General features: G+C 47.4%; 1 pseudogene; it reads left to right on the plus strand.

Moving 5' to 3' along the window:
* The first annotated feature begins 1071 nt into the window (after positions 1 to 1071).
* The window catches only part of LOC114488406, a 44151-nt pseudogene continuing 27330 nt past the window's right edge, over positions 1072 to 17892 (plus strand).

The raw sequence follows: 17892 nt of genomic DNA on the forward strand, positions 1-17892 counted from the left end.
CAAGTTTGCAACCAGGCTGTCAGCAGGGTTGGCTCCTTCTGAGGGCTCTGACTGGGAATGTTTCAGGCCCCCTCCCAGCTTGCGGCGCTTGCCTGCAGCCCTTGCCTCGCAGCTGCATCACTCCTGCCTCTGCCTCTGTCTTCATGGGGCCGCCTTTGTGTGTGTCTATGTCCAAACTTCCCTCGTCTCATGAGGATATCAGTCATGGGATTTAAGGGCCACCCTAAATCAGTATGCCCTTTGCATGTGATATCTGCAAAGACCCTGTTTCCAAATAAGGTCACGTTCATGGGTTCCAGGGGGATGATACTGGACCCAGTAGAGTGGGGGGAAAGAGGAATGTCTGGACCCCCTGTGGCCTGCATGCTGAGAGCTTGAGGACCCTTTTGTAGATACCTTATATTGCTGTTCAGAATCGTCTCTGCCTAGTGACGAAGAATCTGCTGTGTCGGGAAACTCAAATTCACTTCGGAGAATGTTTTAAAAAGCACTGACAGCTTGTCGCTTTAAGATGTCCAGAAAAGAAGGAAGAGGAAATCCAATGGTCAACTCTTCTAAGTATGAACTAATAGATGGCCTGTCCCACACCCTTACGGAAGACAGGTTTGGTCAGTGTGAATATTCGGGTTTACCCTTGGAGGTTAGGACTCTGTTATGTTTTTTTCCTTCACTGTAAGAGGTGAATTCCTACAAATTCCTCTGTGCCAAAAGAGGGCCCGTTTCATACCAGGAAGGACAAAGATGGTGCCTTGCCTGCCCAGAGATCAGGGGAGGGACTGTCTTCGCAGCTAACCTCCCATAAGACCTTCCAGGGTAGGCAGAGTTCTAGGATGGCCCCCTACATTCCTGGCCCCTCGTTATCCAAACCACTAATCTCGGTGCTGCTCTGAAGAGATTTTGTAGATGTGAAGTCCAAGGTCAAGTGACCTTAAAACATGGAGATTATTTGGGTGGGCCTGACCCAGTCAGGTGAAATTTAACAGCAGAAAACGTTGTCTGGCTAGTGGCAGAGATGTTAGAAGGGTCAGAAGGGCGGGACACACTGTTGCTGCTTTGAAGACAGACGGGACCATGTGGGAAGGAATGTGAGTGGCTTTCAGGAGCAGAGAGTGGCCCTGCCCTACACCAGCATGGACCTTAGACCTACAAGCCTTAGAAAAGTAGGTCCAGCCACACCTGAACGAGCTTGGAAGCAGATTCTCCAGCAGACTACAGCCCAGCTGGGTGACCCTTCGTTTTCATCCATGAGACCTGAGCCGAGAACCCAGCTGAGCCTATTCAGTATTCTGGCCTGCGGATTGTCTGATGATATTATATGTGGGTGCTGTTGCCACTAAGTTTGTGCTAACTTGTTGTGCAGCAGTAGAAATTAACACACCTCTGCTCTTGGGGTGGGGACTCTAGCTGGGGGAGAAACAGATTTGGGATTGAGCAATTCCATTTTTTTCTCTGTCTCATCTCCATTCATACATTCATTCATTCAGCTTACAAGAACTTCTGTCCCCTGTGCAAGACGTAAAGATACCAAAATGAACTGGCTGTGGGGTGTCCTCAGTGGCTTCAGAGGTTGATGGAAATCAGACATATGTGTCCTCTTCTTGCAGCTAACTAGTTATGCAGACCAGAGAACCAGGTGTGTGTAATCGCATTTTATCCTGGTGTTTTCTGGGTTCCTAAGAATAGAAGGAATCTTGGTAAAGTCTTAACACAAGTTAAGTTTCCTGTTGGGGTAATGTCCCAGGAAATTGCATTTCCCCACCTCCAAAAAGGAGTAAGCAGCAAAGCCTTTTGTACACCACAGCTCTGCGTGCTCTTAGCCTTGGGCAAGTTACTTTCCACCTCCCAGAAGCTCTACCTCTTGGAGCTGACCCAGTAGCTCTACCTGATAGAGTTGAAGATAGCAGGTGTGAAAACTGGCTTGTCGCAGGTACTCAATAAATGTTAGCAGTTGAAATAATGATCCTCATGCGCCCACCCTCTGTTTACTGCTGTGTTCCTTTCCCCGCCACAGGGCCAGGTCTGTGTGGTGGGTGGTCTTTGACAGCAAGCTTAGTGAGACCTCGGCTGGGCCGTGCCACAATGTCCAGGTGCTGTTCGAGGGCACCATGCACGAGACAGCCAAGAGGCAAGCATTGCATATCCGCAAGCAGGTATCCAGCGGTGAGAGATCCTCAGCAGCCCCGGGACACCCGCCTGGTCTCCCAGGCAAGGGCTGGGAATGTGCAGCACTGCTGACGAACTACCTGTTTCCAGCCTGTCCTCTCACTGCCTCAGACTACAAAGATGGAAAACAAAAATCTTACATGCCCACTTTCCTTGCATCCAAGAGTGACCATGTGATCCAGTTCTGGACAATTAGACCCGAGTAAGTCTGTCCAGGGGTTTCTGAAAACACCTGCTTCTCTAACAGACGGGGAATTGTGTCAGACACACCTCGTCACCCTCTCCATCAGGGCCTCTTGGAACACAGCGTGGCTCCGGAGTGAGGGGTCCATGGCCGCCGTCTCATCACCTTGCTATGATAAGCACAGAGACTCGTCCAGACTCTTTGCCTGGCATCCTTCAGCTGCTCAACCAAGCTTATCACTCGAGAAAAAATAAACCCGGATTTGTTCAAATTAGCGTGTTTTCCTCCACCTGCTGCTGATGAATGCTTTCCTAGATGATGCCATGCTCTGCCCACAGGCGGTTCCCCAGACCTGGCCGGGAAGGAAGAGGGTCCCTCTTCCCTCTGGGGGACCAGAGAGGTTGAGGGCAGGAGCTCTGGAGGTTGGAATGAGCAGATCCTAATCTCAAGTCTCTCACCCCCAGTTTACAATTCACCCCCTTTTCTCAGCCCCCCCCCCATTCTCTACAAAATGGAGATTACTTTACAAGATGGCTAGAGAGTAGGGAGGGGTTCCACAAAAAGCTCAGCACTATAGAGTCAGGGCCAGGGTGAGAACTGTCTCATCTCACCTGGACAAGCTCTTTGAACAAGACTTTGAACAAGCTCTTGACACAAAATGGGGACCCCTTTCCTGTGTGTTGGGGTGTGTGTTTATATCACGGACACTACCCTCTCTCCTACCCCCAGCCCCTGGCTTAGCTCAAACCATTCCCAAGTCAGAGAACAATAATGGCAACAGGTCATCATGGTCGCTGCCATTTATCGAGTGGGTTCTGTGCACGGGGCACAGCAGTAAGTCCCTTGCCAAAGGACAAACAGCTAGCAGGTGACAGAGTGAAGCCTTGAGGCTGGCAGCACCCTGTGCCTCCTGCCAAGTCCAAGCTCAGGGTTTTGGCACTGAAAGCAGGAAGAGCAGAAATACCAGGGGACAAAGCACTTTCACGCCTCATTTAACCCTTGTGACATGCTTTGAAATCAATAGATCATTATCCTCACCTGGCAAAGGAGGCGGTCAGGTCTTGGGGAAGGAGAGCAGACATTGGCTGCCAGAGCTCGGACAGGAACAAAGGTTTCCTGATCCCAGATCCTGCTGCCCTGTCCCCTCTAGGATGACCGCAGGTGAAGGCTGGGCCCAGATGAAAACTCCTGGGTGAGAAGGGTCACTGGAGAGCGAGTTTCTTCAACATGATACAGGCGACCCTGATGTCAAGGAGCTAATACCACCTGTCAAGACCTCCTGGAGTCTGGGTACTTGGCACATCATCTCAGTTCTCCTTTTGCAGATGAAGAGATTGAGGCTCAAAGAGGCCACTTGTCCCGTGTGGACAGCCAGCAAGGACAGAGCCATGTGCACTCCACGCTATCACATTGGGGGTTTCCTGACCACACAGAGGCCTTTGCCCTCACATTTTAACCACATCACCTCTAATATAGATGAGTGTATGTTTGTAGGCTTTCATATGTAATATGTATTTGGCTTCAGCTTAAGGTTTTGTTTGAAGAGCAGTTTCTGTGGCTGACATGTTTTTAAACCACTGGTTCATACATCACACATGTGAATCCTTCACACATCTGATTCTTGGCACTGAGACTTATTTTGTTTTACGCAGGAAGAGCATTCCACAAGGACATCGGTACAGAGGCACCAGAACCATCCCCTGGATGTACAACACTCCAAGGCCATGCCGGCCTGTCCCAGCGGGAGGTCGGTCCTGTTGATGCACATGCACCAATGACTCAAATCAATTCTAAGCTCTTTGAGAGCAGGCTTGATAGTTTTTTTCAAAAAATCATTTTGGGTTCTCAGCTTTATATGGATACCTTGTACACAGTAGGCACTTATCAAATGTTTGCTGATGGTTGTTTCATCAGCTAAATGTGTGCAATGCATCTCCCAAACAAACATTTTCTTCTACAAAGATGATGGTACTGTGTCAATTTCTCCAATTAGTGGGAAATCTTTTCTATCAATTATTTGTTATGTATAATTATGGTTCCACCCAAATGCTTGTAAAATGGAATTTTTTTCTAAAATATTGTTAATATTTCCTTGTAATATAGTGTTGTTAATCCCAGGCTAGGAAAGACTTGAGCTGGAAGAAGATTTAGCAGTCAGGCGAGTTAACTTCTTAATCAGCAGATGAAGGCCCTGGAGTTCATGAAGGTCAAGGGCTATCAGGGATCGCCCAGTCAATCCACTCGTCAGTCTGTGTTGGGAGCTGACTGCTGGTGCAGAAAATAACCGATTTGATTTGTACATCTTCAGGTTTTTGAGCAAAGATATGTTTGATCAAGTTTCTCTTGTATTACATATGTGATAACCTTTTGCAATAACCTGTTCTATTCACCGTCGACCCATGCTTCTGTCATTACACATGACCTTATCCATGTAACCTGCTAGCTAGCAGCTCTCAGAGGACAGGGGTCAGGTCCGTTTGCTCACAGTGACTAGTGTGTGTAAGGCAATCAATATAGACTTGTTGAATGAATGATGAAACTGGGGTTGAAACCCAGTGTACGACTTACTCGTTGCTCCAGTGTTCCACTTAGCACAGATACTGGTGATAAAAAAAAACCCACAATGCAGAGGCCATCCTTCTCAGTGGCCCGGCCCACGTCACAGATCATAACCTAAGTCAGCCTGCACTTGTGAAAACACATGCCAAGGAATCCTGGTCTGCACTGGTCACAGTCCTCCAGCTCAGCCTTAGCTAGCCAACCTCAGAAGGCAGGGCCTGGTGGCCTTGTTAGCGAGCCCCTGACTTCCTGCACAATTATGCTGTGAGTCCCCATTGCCTCGCCTGACATTCTGTAAAACTCACTCTTCATCAATAGCCCTTGGGAGGAACGCTCCACTGTTGGGGGGGCCCTGTACTCCCCCAGTCCATGGGTTGGTTTCCCTTGAACCAAGAACATCAAACTGTTACCAAGTTGTTTCAGCTTTGTCATTTGACACTAGACCATCCTGTTCAGTTGTGGTGGGGTTTTGGTAAGAAATATCTTTGGCTGCACTGAACAATGGCATGAAACATAGAGGGGTTTGTTTTTCGCACATGACAAGACATCCAGGGATGAGTCCATGTTGCTCTGGGAGTGCCACTCAGTGACGGGAGGGACAGCATCCTCGGTTCTTTGGGACTTTCCTTACGGTAGCGATATGGCTGCCATAACTGCTGCCGCTCTGGGCATCACGTCCTGCATTGAATACAAGAAAATGGAGGAAGGGATGAAACCTGTAGATATTTCTTTTATGAGGAAAAGCAAACACCTTCTGAGAAACCTTCTTACAGATTGCTACTTAAATCTCATTTGCCAGCATTGTATCAGTGGCCACCCGTGGTGCAAAGGAGACGAGGAAAGAAAGCGGCCAGGATCTGACCCAAGGCTTGGAGACTGTGCATGCTCACTCGTGCCTCAGCCATCACCCTGAGAGAAGCAGGCCCAGAAAGGCCTGTGGGTCCTGGGAGGAGAGCGACAGACATGAGGAACAGAGCCATCCCTGCTGGGCCCAGCCCGGATTGGCCAGCCCCGCTCAGGCTCCTGGGTGGGTGAGTCCAGGGCTGCCCCATTGATTAGCTGACCCTCAGCCTACCTGCAGACATATGGGAATTAATGTTTGTATAAAAAAACATGTAACTTAACACCAAAACAAAAAAACCAATGAAAAAATGGTCAGAGGATGTGAGTAGACTTTTCTTTAAAGAAGATATATAAATGGCCAATAGACATGTGAAAAGATGCTCAATGTCACTAATCATCACAGAAATGCACATTAAAACCACAATGAGGTATCACTTCACACCTGTCAGAATGGCTATTGTCAATAAATCAACAAACAACAAGTGTTGGCAGGGATGTGAAGAAAAGGGGACCCTCGTGCACTGCTGGTGGGAATGCAGATTGGTGCAGCCACTGTGGGAAACAGTGTGGAGCTTCCTCAAAAAACTACAAATAGAACTACCTTATGACCTAGCTATTTTACTTCTGGGTATTTATCCAAAGAAACCCAAAACACTAATTCAAAAAGATGTATGCACTCCTTCATCCATTGCAGTGTTATTTACAATAGCCAAGATATGGAAGCAACCTGAATGCATATATGTATATAAAATGAAATATAACTTGGCCATAAAAGGGAATGAAATGTTAACACTTGCGACAACATGGTCAAACCTAGAGGGTATTATGCTAAGTCAAATAAGTCATGCAGAGAAAGACAAATACCATATGATTTCACTCATATGTGGAACCTGAAGAACAAAATAATTGAACAAACAAACAGACTCGTAGATATAGAGACCAAACTGAGGGTTGCCAGAGGGGAGGAGGGTTGGGGGGCTGGGTGGAAAAGGTGAAGGGTTTAAGAAGTACAAATTGGTAGTTACAAATTGTCACAAAGATGTAAGTACACATAGGGAATATAATCAATAGCATCGTACTACAATGTTATGTATTAACTATGTATGGTGCTGAGTAGGTACTAGACTTACTGGGGTGGTCACATTGTAGGTTGTATGAATGTCCAATTACCATATCGTATACCTGAAACTAATATAATGTGATAAGTTGACTATAATTGAAAAATAAAAAAGAGAACAAAAACCTCTTGAATCTGCAAATTGAAAGATCACACTTTGTCTTGGAAAAAATTAACAACCAAACACGAATAAAACTGCACTGATACCAAAAAAGATAATTAACGATTGTCATTGTTGCTTTTAAATACCAATTTTCACAACAGTTTTATTGATACATAGTCCATACACCACACATTTTACCCATTTAAAGTGTACAATTCGATAGTTTCTAGTGAAGTAAGAGTGGTACAACCATCACCACAGTTTTAGAACATTTTCATCATCCAGAAAATAAGCCCTGTGTCCATTGCCAACACTGCCCCTTTCTCCCCAGCAACCCAGCCCTCAGCACCCACTTACCTACCTAGTCCCCTCTCTATGGATTTGCCTGTTTTGGACATTTCATACAGACAGAGTCATACATTGTGTGTTTTTTTTGGCACTTCTTTAACTTAGCGTAATGTTTTCAAGGTTCATCCATGCTGTAGCATGTCAGTATTTTATTTATTTATTTGTGTTTTTTAAATTTTCTTTTTCTCCAGCTTTATTGTGGCATAATTGACCAAATTCTGTATATCACTACTTCAGGTATACAGCCTGAGACTTTGATGAACAGATGGATGCTTTGTGGAATGATTATCACAATCAAGCTAATGAACATTCCCGTCACCTCACGCAGTTACCCTTTTTCTCTGTGTGTGGTGAGAACACTTACAATCTACTCTTTTAGCACATTTCAAGTCTACGATACAAGTATCTTTAACTCTCGTCACCGTGCTGACATTAGATTCCCAGAATTAGGTTCCCAAAATTTGTTCATCTCATAGCAGCGAGTTTGCGCCCTCGGATCAATGCGAATGACCGCTGGCTGCTTTGAGACAGTTTCTCTCCCAGCATCCTGACTGTGGCTAGGTCACCTGAAATGGCAGGCACACCTCGCTGTTTCCTCTTGGGTCTGTAGCAGAGCATTTATGAAACAGACACTGGGGCCTGGCGGAGAGGCCTAAGGCATTGTCTCCCTTGGGCAGTTTGTATCTCTTGCTGGGGAGAAGAAAGCCCTTGGAATCCTGGTGACTTGCTGTTTTTGCTCCTCACATCATCACCTTGCACAGTAAAGAAAGCCATTGTGTGCCACGCATTACAGTAGGTGCTTTATATATTTAATCCTCCACAGAGCCCTGCGTTAGGCAGGGTGCTTCTGGCTATGTGTACCAGAAAATCTAACTCAAAGGGGCTTAAATGAAAAGGAAGTTCATTGTCAAGAAGTCCTCAGATAGGGAGGCTCCAGAGATGTGAATGCATTGGTTCAAGGACACTGTTGAAGACTCAAGCACTTGCTGTCTGTACCTTCTGCCTTCCTTTGTGTGTCAACCTTGACCTGAGTCTGGCTCTCCTCATGTTCACAAGTGGCTACACTGTTCTAGGGATCACATCCAACATCCAACAAAAGAAGAAAGATTATCTGTCTTTGTGTATCAAATTTAAGGGCAAAACCAAAAACCAAAACAAAACCTTTCCCTGAAGCCACTTGGCTCATTGGCCAGATTGTGCCACGTGCCCATGCTTAAACAAACCACACACAAGAGGAACTGAGTCACCATGCTGGCCCCTGGACTGGGCTTCTGAGGCTGGAACCAGTCTCTCCTGAAGCCCGTGGCTGTGCAGGGGGTATAGGAAGCAGAACAAATTCAGGGTTCTGTTTCCACATGCGGACGCTGAAGCTCTCAGAGGTCATACAACTAGCAGGAGGTCACATCTGGTATGCTGTTGTGCCAGGCCTCTGACCCCGATTTGTCTGGCCCCAGAGGTCTCTCCACTAGACCGTCCTGCTGTTTTACAGGAGGTGGTGGGGTCACATGAGGAAGGGCTTGTACCACTGTAGGGCTGTTGCTACCCTTTAAGCATCGTAAGTGCTGCGGCCAGCACACACTGTTAGAGTCAACTCTTAATTGTCATGTAAGTGCTCTGAATCATTAATTTTATAGCTAAGCAGGTACAATCTAGCCTCAGGTAACCACATGGGCTCATGTCAACATTGCCTAAAAGCCAAGTCGGCCAAGTGAATCACCTTCACGTGTGGGAGAGAGACTCGCAGTTGCCTGGTATGCTTTCTTCCTTCCCATCTGCCCCGTGGCTACTTCCCTGAGAGTGAGCCACCACGCTAGGATGAGGGAAGGAACGTCCCTGCACCTGGTATTAACCCATTGCCTCAGATAACTGAGGATTAGGCGCATGAGCAGCAACCTTCCCGTCCTCATCACTCACTTGGCACTCACATAGCCCTGCGTGTCACTAGCATGAACACAGACCTGTGTCATGCCCTGGTCTCGAGTTGCTTGTGTGGAACCCTCTTCAATCTGTCTGGGTCATTAACAGTCAGTGACACTGGAAGCAAGAGAGAGCTTTGGAAACCTGGCTTCTACCGTTCCTAGCTGCGTGGCCTTGGGTGTGCCACTTACTCTCTCTGAGCCTCAGTTTTCATATGTAACAGGTGGTGCCTTACAGGGCTGCTGACCATGAGCCTGGTGTGTGGCTGGGCCCCCAAGAGCAGTGGCCGTGAATGTCATCACCACTGAGCTTGGGCCACTAAAATCGGGATGAACAGTCAAGGCTCCTAAGTGAAGCTGTTGAGTTTACAAACTCGGGTGCCAATTTGTTACAGCACTTGGAGTGTGGCCAAGGTGGAATCAAATGAAGTGAATTGATCTCCTAGTAGTCACAGGACATCTTGGCACACTCTAAATCAAGTTTCAATTTTCCTATGAGGGCAGGCTTCAAAGGCTTGTGAGCTTCCTTGCTTTGTCCAGGGAAACTAGAAAAGAACCATTGGACGGATTTATGTCTCCACCTGGGTGCGTATATGAGTGTCCTATGGCTGCTGTAACAAATGACTCCAAACTTAGTGGCTTAAGACAACACACACTTAATTGTCTTACAGTTCTGGAAGTTAGAAGTCTGAAATGAGTCTTACAAGTTTAAAACTCAAGGGGTCTGCAGTGCTGCATTTATTCTGGAGGCTCCAGAGGAGAGTCTGCTTCCTTGACTACTAAAGCTTTTAGCAGCCACTTGCTTTCCTTGGCTGGTGGCTCCTTCCTTCATCTTCAGGGTGCGTCTCCCCAACTTCCGCTTCCATCATCCCATCCCCTTTTCCTCTGCTGACCTTCTTGCCTCCTTCTTCCTAAGGACTCTGTGATGACGCTGGGCCTGCCACGCAATCTCCCAGTGCAAAACCCTTAAGTTAATCATCCCTGCAAAGCCCCTTTGCTGTGTAAGGTGACATATTCACAGGTCCTGGGGATTAGGACGCGGGCACCCTCAGGGCTATGATTCAGGTTGCTGCGGTGTGTGTAAGCAAACCGATGGTGGACGGGAGGAAATGTGCATTAAACGTCCAAAGTGCTCGATGGTCCAGTCAGTGAGCATGCTCCCCGGGTGTGAGATGATCTGCTGAGGACCAGGAAGGGATTCTAGATTATTCTGAAGACTAAGACAGAGAGTCGGCCTCACTACTCCTGGTTCTGGATGGACACTGACTCCCTGTGTCCACGAGAGTTTAGGCAGAACAGACCACACCGGCTGGTTTGTCAGAGAAATGTTAATACAGGAGTCACCCTTGTCCGAGGTTTTGCTTTTCGCTGTTTTGGGGGCCCACGGTCAACCACGGGCCAAACATAGTAGGTGGAAAATTCCAGAAATAAACAATTCATAAGTTTTAAATGGCACTCCATTTTGAGTAGTGTGTGATAAAATCTTGTGCCGTCCAGCCCAGGTTATGACTCATCCGGGGTCTGGTGCTGCCACGCTGTAGACACTCCCTGCCTGGTAGTCACTTAGTAGCCGTCTCTACGATCAGATCGACTGCTGTGGTAGTGCAGTGCTTGCGTTCAGGTGTCCCTTGTTTTCCTTAATAATGGCCTCCAAGCACAGAAGTAGTGGTAGAGAAGCCATACAGTGCTTCCTTCTAGTGCGAAGATATGCATGTGTAGGAAAACACACAGTGTATGTAGGGTTCAGTAGTGTCTGCAACTTCAGACATCTGCTGGAGGCCTTGGAATGTATACCCCACGGATAAGGGGGGACAATGCTACAGGGCGTTGATTGACCATATGCTGTAGGACTAGAAGGCAAAAAAGAACCTGAAGTAACACAGAGGGGGAGTAGCTATGGCCCCTTAGGTTTGGTCACGCTGCAGTTGGTCCCTCACGCATCCCCCGACATAACTCCTGAGGACAAGAACCAGTGCATAACAAAGTCCCACCGACCGGTGTTTTAGCTCTTATGATGTAGGGCTGTGACGTATTGGCTCAGGAAAGTGGATTTGCAGGTGATATGCCTATCTTACCGAGTCCTAACTAAGTTAGACATGTGCCTTAACAAGATTCCTGGAAAGAAACTGGACTGAAGGAAATATCGTACTAATAAATCAAGCACAAGTAAAGAGCAAGAAAATCGCAGAGGCAATTGTCTTATTTCTAAAACAGGCTCTTTATCAGATCTATCCCAAAGTAAAAACAAAACAGCCATCGAATCAGACAGGAAAGAAAGATAGCCCCAAATTCCAAATTATCTAGAAATCTATTTGAAACTTGCAATGAAAAACCCACGGCCATTCACAAAAATCCTCACCCCCAAAGGCATCCTTCTGCCTTGAGGTATTAGTAATGATTGGAGCTGCCACAATTAGCAAGAGATTTAAAAACATCCTTTTACCTTTTACTTAGTACTTAAAAATCATTTGATATGGTTTTTATAATTATGCATAAAATATGAGAATAGTGACGCATATGTACATTAATGAATTTTCAAATGCACGTTCAAGGTCTATCCGGAAAAAGTACAGCCTTTGGTTTGCACCACATCAGTGTAACCTGGAGAGCCAAGGAGAGTGGACTGGAGTGGGCAGGTGTGAACAATAACAAGTTCACTGTACTAGTGGTCTTGGGGGTGGCAAATGCTGCTGAGTGAACATGTGTACTGTGTGGCCACCATATTCAAAATAACTGAGTGAAACAAGAAGTAAGCATCAAATTTTGCAATAAGCTTGAACACCCTCCACGGAAACTATTTGGATGATTCAGAAACCCACAGCTATGGGCAAGTGGCAGCTTCATTAGAACTCAGGCCCTCATGCATCATATCTCATGCAGAGTTTTTTTGTGAAATAGCAACTTACCCAGATGACTCAGCCCCCATACAGCCGATATTTGGCACCTTGCAACTTCTGGCTTTTCCCAAAACTAAAATCACCTTGGAAAGGGAAGAGATTTCAGAACTTCGATGAGATTCAGCAAAATACGATGGGGCAACTGATGCTATTTGGGAGAACTGTGTGAGGTCCCAAGGTGCCTACTTTGAAGGGGACTGAGGTGTCATTGTCTCATGTACAATATTTCTTGTATCTTCTTCAATAAATGTCTCTACTTTTCATATTACATGGATGGATACCCTCTGGACAGACTGTATATATTGTGGGTGCATGCTAGAAAGTTTTTGCCTGATGAGATTTATGGTGTCAAAAACAAAACAAATAAACAAAAAAACTTAGGAGACTGCTACCCTAAAGAATGTGTGTCTATTAGCTGTCAAAAGCAACACATCAAATTAAATGATCGTATGATGTATTTTAGCTTTGTTTTATGTAAGCAGAATGACCTAAGGAGATGACTATAAACAAATCATGCAGTTCTAGACATTTTTTGACGATGCAGAAAAGCTGTTGTATAGCAAAAGTGTTCGGCAGAGTTTATATTTTTACAGGTTATTAGAACTTGAGAGAGGAATCCCTTCCCTTCTCCACATCATCTGCACTTCTCAGCAGAGTGAGGGTTGGTTGGAGGAGAGACAAGAGCTTCTAATAGCCAGAAGTGTTGCAGAAACAGCTCTGGCTGTCCAACTACATACAGATTTCTGGTCTTAAGTGTACAATACAAGGTGGGACCCCTCCCAAAACTGGAATTATCTTCTGGAGGGCAGGTCCCTTGTAGCACAGGCTTCCCCTGTTACGTGGGTGTTCTAGGAACCCATCTGTGTCAGTGTACCAGCTGCCATTGTTGTGAGAGGCTGTGTTCAGCTTTAATGAAGTTTTTCTAACGTGTTTGTCCATTTCACACTGGGTGATTTACGAGTGCACCTGCCCACACCACACTGAGTGTTCAGCAGTTTTTGACCAAAAATGGCATGACCCCCAAGCCCCACCCTCCCTATTCACCCGATCTCACCCTGAGTGACTTTGTTTTGTTTCCCTGGATGAAAAAAGTCCTCAAAGGGAAACATTTTGCCCATGAGGAAGAGGTGAAACAAAAAAAAAAAACAGCAAAAGCTCTAAAAGGCCTCAAAAATCAATGAGTTAAAAAAATTTTAAGCAGTGGGAAAAACATTTCAACAGGTGCATTGAGGCAAATGGAGAGTACTTTGAAGGTGACTGAAGTTCAAACATGTAAGAATAAATCCACAATTTTTTTATAAATAAATTCTGGGGGTCTTGGGAGGTCCTCCTTTGTACATCTACACAAAAAAACACAGTTCTGGGTCATTCTCTCCTTTGAGGCGGGGGTAGGAGGTGGAGACCAACGTCCCTCTCTCACCTTCACCTGGAGCCCGTTCCTGGCCACAGAGATGGAGGGCGGGGGTGAGCGTGTTTGGGCAGTTAAATTCGGATCCTTGTCAAAGGCTTCCAGGAGAGCCTGACTGAGGCTCTCTGAATTTATGCACAACGTTTGCATGTAAATGTCTATGCTTGTTTTCAAAACTAGAGGGTTTGTACCTTTCACCATATTCTTAAAGGAGTCTGGGACTTGAGGCAGGTTGAAAAGGGATGGGAAAGCATCATTCTGAGCTCGGGCTATGTTCTGGCCGTGAGATTGTCACTTCACCTCTGAGCCGCAGTTTTCCTCAACTGGGCCACGGGACAATCCTGCCCCACCTTGGACTGTTGTACAGGGTCTGGTGCCCAGAGGGGCTTGGTGGCTGGTGGCCATGTCCAACCCTAGCACGCCAGCATTTACTGACTGACTCCATCCTTCTCCCTGGGCTGCACGGGCCTGTCTGGGTTCCCATTTACCAGTTTCCCTGGCAGCCTTTTTGTTTGTTTGGAACGGTTTCTTGGGGTGTCCTAGAGAAAAGGTTCCCAGCTGAATTCCAGAAAATGAACACACTCTCCCCTCTCCAGTCCTCCCCCCGGTCCTGTTTGGAGGGCTCCCAGCTGCTGCCTTGGTCGCCCAGCTGAGAAGAAATGATGTTAGGAATGTTTATCTCTTGAGCAAGAGGCAGAGCTCCTTTCAGCAGAGCAAGAAGAAACCACAAAGGGGGTGCAGGGGTCTTGCCAAAGCACAGTGCTGCAGGAATATCCATTTTCTTTGTCCTCCCTCAGCCCACAATGCCTCCGAGAGAGGCTGAGTCAACTGGGCTGGCAGTCTCAGCTTTCTAGCCCAGTCGTGGTTATTCTATGTCACAAAACTCATTGGTAGCTCAGGACCAAAGAGACTAGGGTCCTCTGCTCCAGCGCTCAGCCTTTAGGTCACCACTTGAGGGGCCCTCTGCGAGCAACACTCCGGCCTCCTTCCCGGCCAGCACAGAAGTGGTGTCGTTTCCAGATGCCCTCTCACCTGAAGAAGCAGCACTGGGTGCAGTCTGGGGCCATGACGGGATGGTTCAGTACCTCCGTTCTGGAACCAGATTGACCGGGGTTTGAATCTTGGCTCCACCATTTGATAGTTGTGTGACCTTGGGCAAATGACTCCCTCTTTCTAAGTCTCAGTTTTTTAATTGGTGAAATGGCAATAACGAGCATTTGTAGCACATACTGCAAAGGGTAGCAGTTGTGAGACCTGAATGGGACCATTGTTGTGAAGCACGCGGCACGGGTCAGTGCTGACCCACGGACAGATCCTGAGTGCAAGCTGTTGTTATTTTAGTTATTTGGTTAGAAAATCAGAGAATTGGAGCCTTGGCTGGCGTAGCTCAGTGGATTGAGCGCGGGCTTCGAACCAAAGCATCGCAGGTTCGATTCCCAGTCAGGGCACATGCCTAGGTTGCAGGCCATAGCCCCCAGCAACCACACATTGATGTTTCTCTCTCTCTCTCTCTCTCTCTTTCTCCCTCCCTTCCCTCTCTAAAAATAAATAAATAAAATCTTTTAAAAAATTTAAAAAATCAGAGAATTGGAAAATACAGAAAAATTCAAAGAAACCCAAAAGCTCTCATAACCCGATGCCCTGGAGGCACGTGCTGCGAGACTCTGGGTAGGTTTCCTTCCAGTCATTGTTCTCTGTGTGTGTATTTCATAGACTCACCTTATTGCTGAATGACTAGCTTCTATATGTACATTTATTAGTTTTTCTTAATACCAGGCAGGATGTTCCTTAACCCACTTTTTTTAACTTAAAAATATATTGAGAACATTTTCTCCAAATCATTTCATTTTACCATATTGCATATTTTCCCACACTTTGATGTGTCTGAAATTAGGACGCGTTTCAGAATCAATGTCAAAAGAAACATGCCAGCTGTTTCCTCTCGCTCTTTTCCCCTGTAAAAGGGGGTTATGAAATGGGCGATACACGTAATGAATGGCAATGTCTCGGGACAAAAGAAATGTGGCATCTCATTCTGAAAGATACTTCTTAAAGACTACATAGTATTCTTGGGTGCCTTCTCTATAGTTAACTTAATTGACCATTATTTTTGGACATTTTAGCTCTACTGGTTTTTCCACTATTATTAACAATGCTGGAAAAGAAAACATATGGCAGGAAGTATAATCAAGTGTATCACTAACCAAGCAGGATGAACGTTGGGTAGAGAGGTCAAGGTCATAGCTAGCCTGAGCTGACCTTGTAGGGAGGAAGGTAGGAAATAAGTACCCTAGCCACCAGCTTCTTCCTCCCTGCAATCTCATGCCAGGGCTCCATTTGGCAAGGAAGGCAGGGGGATACTATGCTTCAGATCAGCCCCTCACTTCCTGGCCATGGTGCAGAGTGGCCCTGGATGGAAAGAAGCCATGCACAGCACACCAGCTGTGTTGAATCATGAAGCCAGCTGTAGGCTGGGTGCTTACTACACGGGCTTCCCCTTCCCGTGCAGAACAGAAGGCGCTGGTGAGCGGCCCCTTGTCAGTCCGTGCCCGGCACAGACCATTTTCGAGCCCATGTGCTCCAAGGCAAGAAAGCTTTCTCCTTTTCTGGAGTTCTGTCTCGTGCCTACGTTTCAGGTTATTTTTAAGTGCCTGGCACTGTGGATTTGTATACTTGAAGGGAGGAGAGGGGACTCAACACCGAGCAGGGCTGGGTGGGCAGAGGGGTGGGGAGGGCTGCGTTTGTGCTGCTGTAACAATGACACCTCAGGCTGGCGGGCTGTCACACCCACAGCTGACATTAATCACATCCTGCCTCGCCTTCTCCAGCAGCTCTGACACATGAGGCCACACCCTGCTTCTGGAAAGCTCCTGCCCAAATTATAATGGTGCTTCTCCGCCATACTTCCCATGTGGGGTTCCCCTCCCACCACCACCCACCCTTGGATCTCTCCTGCCTGGCTCTGGAGACTGGGTGGGCTCTGGGCCACCATGAGAAGCAGATAAAGCTGTTTATGTGGCAGGCTTCTTAGGAGGACACAGGTTCCCTTTGGAACATTGGCAGCCATGTAGGGGGGGCCAGGAGGGGCAGAGCGTGATGCCAGCCCAGCCGCTCTTTCAGCTAGGGTTTTGGGGTTACAAGCAACAGGAATTGACTCTTGCTGACCATTTTGGGGCTCAAGGAGGGGGCTACTGAAAGGAGATTAGCTCATTTGCAGAATAGAAAAGAACAATGGTAACAGATCACAAGACAGACAAGGAGTATCACAGCCTGCTAGCATCTGGGAGGTAGGATTAACAAGCAATGGATGGTGGGGGCAGGGATGAGGGGTTGTGGAGGGGGTGCAGGAAAGGGCAGATGCTGCTGGGATCCATCTGCTCCATTTTAGACTTTAAGCAACTGGAAGTCAGAGGGGGAGGGCACTTGCCCAAGGCCACGTGGCTCACTGGAGCCACAGCCAGCCCCAATCTCAGACCTCTGACGTGGTACAGTGAGACCAGCCCAGGTCCTCAGAGAAATCCTCCAGGGCCGTCCCCACAAGAAGAGGAGGTCCTTACAAGAAGAGCATCTCCCATGGTGCCCATTTCCTTCCCAGGTCCTAAACCCGTGGGCCACACATTGCTGACATGGGATTGGCTCTGCCTACGCCCCAGGCAGAGGGAGGGGGCTCTGGCAGGACCTGAGAGTGACTCATTTCTGTCTACCCAGCCAAGCGCCAGAGAGGCTGGCAAGCTGGAGCCAGTCCACAGCCACTAACCAGCAGCCGAAACTGTGCCCAGAGCAGCAGGGCCTCCATTTACACCAAGGCCACTGAAGAATGACCTTGGCCGGATGCCAGCCTTTGCCTCTCTGACCACCAGCAAGCCCGCCTTCCCAGCATCTGCTCAGATGACAAGTCCCTCCCCTTCTTGCTCTGGACACACCAGACAACCCTGCAGTCCCTCCCTCCTTGCTCATTTCATGGTGAATGCCCTTCTCCTGTGTTCCTCCCAGCTCCACTAGCTTGGCATGAAAGAATTTGGGCTCTGCAGTCAGAAAACCGTATGTCTGGCTTCACAACTTCCTGGTTGTGGAGCTTGAGCAAGTTGCCTAGCTTCTGTCTGGCTCAGTTTCCTCCTGTGTAACATGGAGGTAAGGCCCCCTTTGAAAGTTGCTGTAAGGATCAGGGGTAAGGTGTGCGGACACTGATGTTTGGCTCAGAACAGACTCCAGCTACAGTGGCTGGGATTCTCCCCCAGGCCCAGCATCTACCTCCAGGACCCAGCCTGAGGAATGTTCCAGGCTGCAAGGCAGCTCTCTCTGGGGCTGCCTATCACCTTCATCTGGATCATTTTTATAGCCCTTTCCAGAGGCC

The sequence above is a fragment of the Phyllostomus discolor genome, chromosome 12 (genome assembly GCF_004126475.2).
Source record: "Phyllostomus discolor isolate MPI-MPIP mPhyDis1 chromosome 12, mPhyDis1.pri.v3, whole genome shotgun sequence".
In the NCBI taxonomy this organism is placed as follows: domain Eukaryota; kingdom Metazoa; phylum Chordata; class Mammalia; order Chiroptera; family Phyllostomidae; genus Phyllostomus; species Phyllostomus discolor.